We start from the raw sequence: 10,304 nt of genomic DNA on the forward strand, positions 1-10,304 counted from the left end.
TGTGTGTGTGTGTGTCTTTTTTTTTTTTTTTTTTTTTTAGATATACTCCAAATTCTCAACCATCTATTAGTAAATTATTACACTAGGACAAAAGGAGAAAAAAATGGCAGATTTTTAAAATAGTATTTCAGAGTTCTGCAAGATCTATTCTACCATGTAAAATGCATGTCCAAGAAATATGGAGAATATCAGTTGTTGCAAAACAAAATGTAATTGTCACTAGAAGACCCTGATTCTAAGAGGCAGAGTAAATCCCTACAAAAAGCATAAATAAAAGCAGATTCAGCCTAGTACACCTATCTCTGAATGTTCTGGAGAATAATACAGTTTTAATTTGTCGCTCCATACTCTACCCTGCAAAAAATTTTTTCAATGAATCAAAATATTCACCACATGGTTTGTCTCTAAATTATGGCAAAAATGATTTGAAAGAAAATTGCTTTAGTTTATAAACTGATGACATACATGTGTACATTCTCTACAATCCCAGAGGTTTTATTGCCATATTTAATTTACCTTTACTGAATTCCTCCAAATGACCTCTCCTGGCCTCAAGAGTAATTCTGGGCAGAAAATAATGATGTCAATGATTTAATCAAAGGGAACCTTCCCAGGAAAAACAGGGCTGAGTAAATCTTAATGAAAAATGTATCAGAAAAATTTTTAGAATTTGTATAAACTCCTCAGAATTGAATTCTGACAATAATTAATTAATATTTATTTCACTATTTCTATTGTAAATATGAATTTCTGTAAACAATAAGTGGCTTCTACTTGATAAAAAATAACAGTTGACAAAATTTAAACTTCTTGTAGACAAGGAGTTCCAGACAAAATAAGTGTCTTAACACACTCAAATTAAGAAAATTAATGAACAAGAGTCCCCACATACTTTTAATTTACAGAAAAGATAGCAAATATTAATATGTATATATTTTTACAAGCAAATTCTATTTTATAATATTGAAAAAAAGTCAGTGAGCAATATTAATAAGGTAATATTAAGGTATACAGATTCATATCATATTATCACACAAAAAATTTAGGAGCTATCTAGTTCAATTTTTTTGTATTGCAGATAAGGAAACTAAATCTTGCAGTGATCTCATGGGTCATTTATTTAGGGGAAGAGATGGAGTAAAAGTCCATTTCTTAAACAAGCTTGTTAAAGTGCTAAAGAAGCTCTAAAATTATTTAATGAAAACCTCTGAATGACAAAATTCACGTGACACATATAGTTGAATATTGTTAGTTATCTTTCTGTATCTCCTTACTTGATTCAAAGTATAGAGACCTAGTTTATAACTTCTATATTTTATATTGCCTCATGTCTATAGTGCAGTGAGTTTTATGAAATCCTTAAATTCTGTTTGTTAAGTCTTCAATGCAGTGCCTGAATATCTATGTTTTTAGATAAATACACAATCAAGCACAGTGAAGCAATAGAAAATATGTAATGGTTTCTTTGATGTTCTCAAAGAAATTTGATCTTTTATTCAACTGATGAGTTATGTTATGGGCAAGGTTATATGGGCAATGACCAAACAGACTCCATTTTACCATGAGACTCTATATTATAAAGTAAGAAATGCTTCTCCCATGGGAAAGCCCTGCCTCTGTACCCATTAATAGTTACCTATCATAACATACTTGGCAACACAAAATAGTAATTCTTATACAATGTAAAATTGTTCTCTTTGGTTTCCATTTTTCTTGGGCGATGTGCCTTGTCAGAGGTTGATTATTTAAACATTAGTAACCATTCTCTAACATATACTGAACTAAGGTCATTTTGAGCCACTTCCCTTCTGCTTGCTTGCTTCTATGCCAACCTAGAAAGTCTCCTGGGAAATACCAATGTACCCATTGCATTGTCTCACTAACTGCCCAATTCAGCTTCTGTACCTGCTTGCTTGCAGCTATGTCAACACAGATGTGGTTTTTGCCTTTAAATATCCTAAAATGCTCAGGCTCGGGGCAGTTCCTTACAGAGATAGTTATGGATCCTGTGGGGAGAAGTCAACAGCCAGCTGGCTAAATAAACACTCTTTGGTTTGGACAATACTGAAACTTTATGTGTTTTCTGAGAGACCTGCCCCACAACAAGTTATATTTTTATTTTCAGGGTCTCTCTTGGTGTACCACTGAAGGATTTAAAAGAAAAAAATCAGCATCTCTCCACAAGTTCTCAAAATGCATCCTTGAGAGTATATAAAGACAATAATTGTTAAAGCTAAATTTGTGAGTTATTTAGTTAAATTTTACTTGGGATCCAAGATATCAGCTTGGATCGAAAACTAGAAAATCGTAAGTGTAATGAGAATGAAAAGATGCTTTTAAAAGTGAAGTTACATAATTATAGGTAAATATCTAGACATACATCTTTGATTCTGAAAATAATGCTTATTTTATATTATGTTCAAAGCATATATATTTAAATTAATAAAATAGATTTGAAAAGACAGAGATTCAGTGTTATTGAAGAAACACATTTTTCACTTTCAAATATTTGAACATTTACTTCTGTAACCTTAGTACCTTCCATTCTTGTTCATCAAGTTTTTTATTGGATTAAATTCTAGCTACTGTAATTATTTAGCATGTGAAAGTGCACAGCTTTTAAGGTACTCCATATTTTCCCTTTTGTAATTAACATTTATTAAATTATTGGATTTACTGTTTCTTATTAAAACACTTTATTGAGGCATGACTGACATTAAAAAAAGCTATAAATATACAATGTATGCAATTTGATGTTAGGTGTTCCCCAAAAGCTCATGTGTAAATCAAGGCTAAAAAGTGTTTAGAGGTGAAATAACTGGGTTATGAGAGTTTTGACCTAATCAGTGCATTATTACCCTGATAGGGTTTAACTGGGTGGTGACTATAGGCAGGTAGTGTGTGGCTAGAGGAGGTGGATCCTTGGGTGGTGCCTTTGGGGTTTATATTTGTTGTGATGAGGAGAGCTCTCTGTTTCTCTCTTCTTCTGGGTGGCCATGCCCTAAGCTGTTTGTCTCTGTCACACTATTCCACCATGATGTTCTGCCTCATCTTAGGCCCTAGGTAATGGAGTAAGCCACCTATGGACTGAGAGTTCTGAAACTGTGAGCTACAAAATAAACTTCTCCTCTTCTAATTGTTCTTATTAGGTCTTTTTAGTCACAGTGGCGAAAAAGCTGACTAAAACAGATGACTTTGGAGGTAAGTACAAACCCAATGAAACTATCAGTACAATCTATGCCATAAACCTATCATTTATCTCAATAATATTCCTCTCATGCACTGTATTATTTTTCATGAATGTTAATAACACTTAATATAAGATCTATTTTTAGAAAAATTTAAAGTATGCAAAACTTTGTATTTTGACTAATAGGTTCCTGTTTCCTCTCCCCCCTGGGTCATGACAATGTCTATTTTGTTCACCAGTTCTATGAGTCTCAATATTTTAGAATCATCAGGTAAGTGATATACTGCAATATTTGTTCCTTTGTATCTTCACTTTAGTATAACATCTTCCAGGTTTATCCATGTTTTAATAAATGGTAACATTTCCTTCTTTTTTAAGGATGAATAACTTTCCATTGTATGATACACACACACACACACACACACACACACACACACACCACTTTTGTGTACATTTAGGTTGCCTCTGTCTTGGCTATTATGAATAATACTATAGATGAAATAGAAATTAAGATATATATTTAATATCTTAATGTTGACTCCTTTAGATATATACTCAGAATTGGGATTGTTGGATCATATGGTAGATCTATTTTTACTATCTGAGGAACCTACATACTCTTCCCCTAGTGGATGAACCAATTTAAATTTTCAGCAATAGTGTGCAAGAGTTCACATTTCTCCACATCCTTGTCTACTCTTATTTTTAAAATAAATAATAGATATCCTAACAGATATGAGGTGATAGTTCATTGTGATTTTGACTTGTATTTCCCTGAGGTTATTGATATTGAACATGTTTTCATAATACGTGTATGTCTTCTTATGTATTATCCCTTTATCTGATTCATAGTCTAAAAATATTTTCTCCTATTCTATAGGGTGCCTTTTCACTATGTTGATTCTTTTCTCTTCAGAAGCCATTTAGTTGATGTAGTCATGCTTGTGTGTTTTGTTTTTGTTGCCTGTGCTTTTGGTATCATTTGAAAGAAATGATGGCCAAGCCCAATGTCAAGAAGAATTTTCCCTATATGTTCTGCTAGAAGTTACTCTTTCAGGTTTTATGTTTAATTCATTTTTAGATTATTTTTGTGTTTGGTGATAATTAGGGTCAGATTTCCTTCTGCTTCTGTATATCCTGTTTGGTCCAAAACAAGTTTGTGAATGAATAATCTTTCCTCACTTTGTATTTTTCCACACCCTTTTCTTAACCTAAAATTCAGTGTAAAAGTATGAAAAAAGTCCCACATATCATAATTGTGTATATATGATTTTCTGCTATTGTTTTGAAGTATATAAGGTCCTACTTCAGGATTACAATATTGAGAAAAGTACTAAAGAGTGAGAATTTCATTTAATAGCAAAACCAGCTTTTGGATTTTATAGGTAAAAACTCTCAGGTCCACAGATGAAAAGTGAGAGAGGGGCTTAAGATAACAGCCAATCAGTAGTAGGGTTAAAAAGGGAACTCATGTCTTATGACTTTTCACCTATGTGCTTTGTCCACTAATCCACACATTCATAATTTTGATTTTCACTTTTTAAAAAAATACTCTAAAATGGGGGCTGGAGTTGTGGCTCAGCGGTAAAGCATTTACCTATCATGTGGGAGGCCCTGGGTTTGATCCTCAGCACCACATAAAAATTAAGTAAAGGTATTGTGTCCAACTACAACTAAAACAAAACATTAAAAAAAAACTCTGAAATGGATCACTGCCCTATGAGTCATTGAAAAGAAAAAAGCAGCAATTGTGTCACATAAATGTTATATACCTCCATTTATTCATATACAAAATTAAGGAATTGGACTTCATTGTCCTTAAGTTCCTTCAAATATTACATGGAAATTTCCTTTGCATTGTATAGTTCTTTGAAACACCTGCAGTATTTTTCTTTTATTATTCATGCATGTTCTTAAAAAAATTTCTTGCACTCCTTTCTCAATAGTAAACAAGCATTAGACTTACAATTTCATGTGATGTGTAGTCCTTACACTAGAAGTATGGGGGGAATCTATGAATTCCAATAATATTTACAGGGAGAAATTAGTAAGTTTGGGTCCTCAGCAGTGAACTGAACAAAAAGTGAGGCAAATTTAGCATTTCCTAATTGGTTATACTGTGTCCATCCCTTCACATTAGTTTAAAAGCTTTTCTGTCAAAACTGTGAACAAGTAAATTAACTAAAGCAGAACTAGGAGTAATCAAATCTTGAGGTTTTCAATTAATTAAATGAAACGGCAAGTCAGTTCACTGCAATATGGTTTTATACTTAAAAACAACATTTAATTAAATTAAGAGACAAGGCATTCCAATTAATAATATCCTCCCAAAAATGAAAAGCAGTTTAGACCTGCCACATTATTTCAGTCTACCCGTCAAGTACCCTGTGTTGGCTTGTTTGTTATTTGAATTCAAAGCTATTTTGGGTCAAGTATGATGTACTACAATATGAATAATGAAACATCTGGTGATATGAAATGTTAATGTGATATACTACATTGAATCTAGTGGTAACAGTTTTGAAATTCCCTATAAATCAATTGGCAAAATATAAGTTTTTCCAAGCAGAGGTAGTATTCAGGTTTATTTTCAGGAGATGTTAATGCTCTGAACTGTATTCAGAAAAATACCTGGACTCTAAAAGATTCAGAATGCAACTAAGGTGAAATCTATATGATCTAAGAGTAAAAAAAATAAATAAAAAAAAAAAACAGAGAAGCTACATATAAGTACTTACAGTACAATATTACAATAGTTCTTAAGATTGACATTCAGGGATAAGTACAACATAAAAAATTACTTAGTTCAATGCTATGGCTGTGAGGTAAAGGTTGACAAAATACATTTTGGGAAGTTCTTACAACCTAGATAGCTGCTGTTTACATAGCCAAAGATATTTTGAAAACTTGCTTGAATTACACATAGATATTAAGAAAGAAGACAACACATCTGTACCAAAGTTCGCCTTGCCCTATAAAGACAACAGACTGGAGGATGTACATAAGACAGTTCAGAATAGAGCAGTTCAGAATAGAGCAGAAATAGTGAAATATTAGGAAGCGTTGGCAGGGCAAGCAACACAGCACTACGGAGAGGCAACCAAATCAGAGACCAGGAGAAGCCTGGCTGCTATTTTGAACAAACTGCTGCTCCACATCCTGAACTGCCTAACAAAATTCCAAGTTGCTAAGCAACTGCTTATTTTCTTATAGACTTCTGAAAATGCATAATAAGCATTTAAAAGTTTGAAAGTCAAGTAATTTCTTCAAATAGTCCCATTTCATCTACTGTTAAAATTATAAGCAAGATTTAAGCAATTTATCAAAACTGATTTGTATCCACATTTTCCAAAAACATTTAAAAAGAATTTTTGACACATATAAACTCTTCTAATAGTAGGTGTACATTCTATTAGATGATACATTTCCTATGTGCCATTTGACTATTTATTACACAAAAAGTTAAAAATAAAACCTGTTTTAAAAATGGAAGAAGGAAGAGAAGTAAGGGAGTTGAAAGCCAAATTGCACAACATTAGATTCATAACAAAAACCTTATATAGCACTTAAGACATATAGCATCCACTCTTTTAAGTTTTTTACCTATATTAAGTCATTTAATATCCATACCAACCTTAAGCAGGGAATACCATTATTATTTGCATTTTTATATAAGAATACTGAAGTACAGAATCTGAATAAATGTTCTAATGTGAAACAGCAAATAAATTTGAAATTGGAGATTAAATTCAGGTTATCTAGATAGGTCTGAATTTCTTTATTATAGATAATTTTAAAAGCTTTTCGGATATAATACTTACTATTAATTTCCTAAAGAAGCATAGAATAGGATAACTAGTATAAACTCTTAAGACATTAATATTGTATAGAACACAATTTGATATTGCACTAATCATTTTTTAGCTAGGATATAAGCTCAACACAATTTCCTTGACTAATTTTTTTTTCTATGTCTGTATATTTAATTGAGTTATACCTGTTACTGGTGAAATCATTTTAAATTGGAAAAGTTTCAGCTTTTTATACTTTCTTAGTAAGAAAATTATCAATTATCGTGCTGTACTACTCAATAGACCATTTTCTTTTTAAAGCATATTTAACCTGGGTGGGGATTATAGCTCAGTGATAGAGTACTTGCCTAGCATGTGTGAGGCACTGGGCTCAATCCCCAGCACTACATAATAATAAATAAATAAATAAAATAAAGGCATTGTGTCCATCTACACCTAAAAATATTTTAAAAGAATTTTTGATGTATATAAACTCTTCTAATAGTAGGTATACATTCGATTAGGTTATACATTTCCTGAAGTGACTATTTGATCATTTTTATATAGTTCCTAGATATTTAAAGATACAGCATAAGAATCTTGTAGCCATGACAGTTTATGCATCTGTGATTTTTAAACCAGTAGTGGCATTTCCAGAAAATTTTATTATAAATCTAGGTGAGAGTATGCATTAGATAGAGAGTACTTATTGGAGTAACTGAATACCTCCAATTTAGGAAATTAGAATGAGATTGTGTTCCCAAGAGTTATCACAGGAATTCAGGGAGACTACCTGAATTGATGGGCACCCAACAACAGTATCAGTAATCTCTTTCCTCAGGTCTCCCATCACCAAGAACAGGATTCCTTCAAAGACACCACCACACCCATTAGAAATCTATCCGCAACTTTATCATTAAACATGGTCTCTTAGACCTGTCTTAAATTCATTAAGCCAGAGGAAAATAATAAAATATTCTTATTCTCAAAGTGATTCTGGGGACTTTAAAATTATATATATATATATATATATATATTGTTCCTCACTTCAGCTGCACATATACAAAGATTGGAACAATACAGAGAAAATTAGCATGGCCCTTGTATAAGACATTTTGCCACAATAAAAATCATTTGGTCAAGTCAGTGATCACTTATAACCAAAAACTACTAGCAGTGTTATAAAAGATGGAAAGAATCATTATCTTCTAGTACTCTGACAAATTCTTAGTTTTCTACCATAGTTGTTCAAAGTTTCAGTACAAACATTGTATGAGAAAAGTATTGAATACTAACAATAGTACAAGAATATATACAATAAATCATGCAATATCTGAACTTTAACTTATATAGACAAACACCCCAGAAATGAGTCATAGTCTTAGAATAAAGCTGAAAATATATTGTACTAATCCATTAACTCAATTCAAATTGAATTACAAACAGATAGTAAGAGTAATCAACTGAAGTGTTGCCTACACTTAGTTGATATATTATTGATCTGTAGCAGGTATCACTACCACAGAAAAATGAGAGATATAGAACAAATTAGCATTAAGAGGAGACAAAGGGGAGAGAAAGAGAAAATAACATAGAAAAATTCAAATATATAACAAAAATTAAGTTTTCCTAAAGATGGCTTTGAGAACAGAAATTCAATTATTGACATATTTTTTGAAATGTGCATTTCAGAAAATTAGAAAATGTTTTGGAAGTTATAGTTGTTGATTACATTCAATATTGTGAAATTTTATTCCAAATATTTATGTACTACTTAAAAGAACACCAAAAATAATCCAACAAAACATCTACAAATATTATTTGTTCCAAAAACCAGCCTTTTTAATATAGTCTGCATTATGTTTATGGTAACTAAATATTTAATATATAGAATTAGAAAGAAACTGAAAAAATAGAATAATCCTTTACTGGCCCCAACTATGATGGAAAAACATATTTCAGGAGGAATCATAAAGGCTAGATGTTAAAACTGGAATTATCTATAGCTATCTATAGTTATGCACCTATCTGAATCACTTCACCTTAAGTATCATATTATAAGTCAGGGAGAATACAGAACTTTCAAAATAATCACTTACTGACATCATTTATTCATTTTATATTAGTCAAATATCTTTCATCATGGCTTTAAGCTCCTTACTGGAAGAAACTATGTATTATTCCTAATGTTTCTATTTCCTGGTGCCTGACACAGCCATAGGTCCATGATGCTGTACAGATAATAACTATAGAATAACCATATGCATATTAAGAAGAAACAACACCAGGTAGAAGTAAAAAAAGCTACTGCCCAACTGTAACATTTATGCAGATTTCTCTAGAACTGGGTCTATTTTTTCAATTTTGTTATTGACTTTTTAAATATGACAGAATGCATGACAATTCATATTACATATATAGAGCATAATTTTTCATTTCTCTGGTTATATATAAAGTATATTCACACCAACTCATGTCTTTATACGTGTACTTTGGATAATTATGTCCATCACATTCCACCATCATTTTTAATCTCCTGCACCCCCTTCCCCTCCCACCCCTCTGCCCTATCTAGAGTTCCTCTATTCCTCCCATACTCCCTCTCCCTACCCCACTGTGAATCAGCTTCCTTATATCAGAGAAACCATTTGACATTTGTTTTGGGGGGGATTGGCTAACTTCACTTAGCAGCTTTGTGAGGACCTAAGAAACTTACTAAGACCCTGTCACAAATTTAAAACATAAAAGGACTGGGGATATGGTTCTCTGTAAATGCCTCTTGGCCCAATCCCCAGTTTAAGAAAAACAAAAGGAAAATGAAAATCTAACTATTAGTGTGTTATGGCCAAGAATTCTTCAATATTGTATGTAAAGCTGCTTCAAATAGAGCTGTCTATTTTCTCAGAGTAGCACTCACAGGATTAGGTGTTTTTGCCTCTAACTCTGTAAAATATTTAATGCATTTAGGTTTTCCTGAAATTGCTGTGGCGAATATTCTGATAAGAAACTCAACTGACATTTTTAGACTACAAGCATCTAGTATTCATTTTGACCAAGTATAATAGATAGGTGTAAAGGAAAATTCTGACTCCTAGACATCTGTGATGGTTAATGTGAATTGACATCTTGATTGGATTAAGGGATGGCTGTGATTAAGAGGCTTCTGGGTATGTCAATGAGGGTGCTTCCAGAAATGATTGGCATGTGGGAGAGCAAACTGAGGAGGATACCCAACCTATCTGTGAGCAGCTCAGTCCAATATGGTGGGTACCTGGATGAAACATGAGGGTGGAAAGAGGAGAAAGAAGCAGCAAAGGCAAAGC

At 32.2% G+C, this 10,304-nt stretch overlaps 1 non-coding gene across 1 annotated transcript; it reads left to right on the top strand.

The window, feature by feature from the left end:
• Window positions 1-8,019: 8,019 nt before the first annotated feature.
• On the top strand, window positions 8,020-8,123 carry LOC125614475. Its single transcript, XR_007345054.1, has one exon. It is a non-coding gene; the product is annotated as a U6 spliceosomal RNA (small nuclear RNA).
• Window positions 8,124-10,304: the final 2,181 nt, after the last annotated feature.

The sequence above is a fragment of the Marmota marmota genome, unplaced genomic scaffold, assembly GCF_001458135.2.
Source record: "Marmota marmota marmota unplaced genomic scaffold, marMar, whole genome shotgun sequence".
Taxonomy (NCBI): Eukaryota; Metazoa; Chordata; class Mammalia; order Rodentia; family Sciuridae; genus Marmota; species Marmota marmota.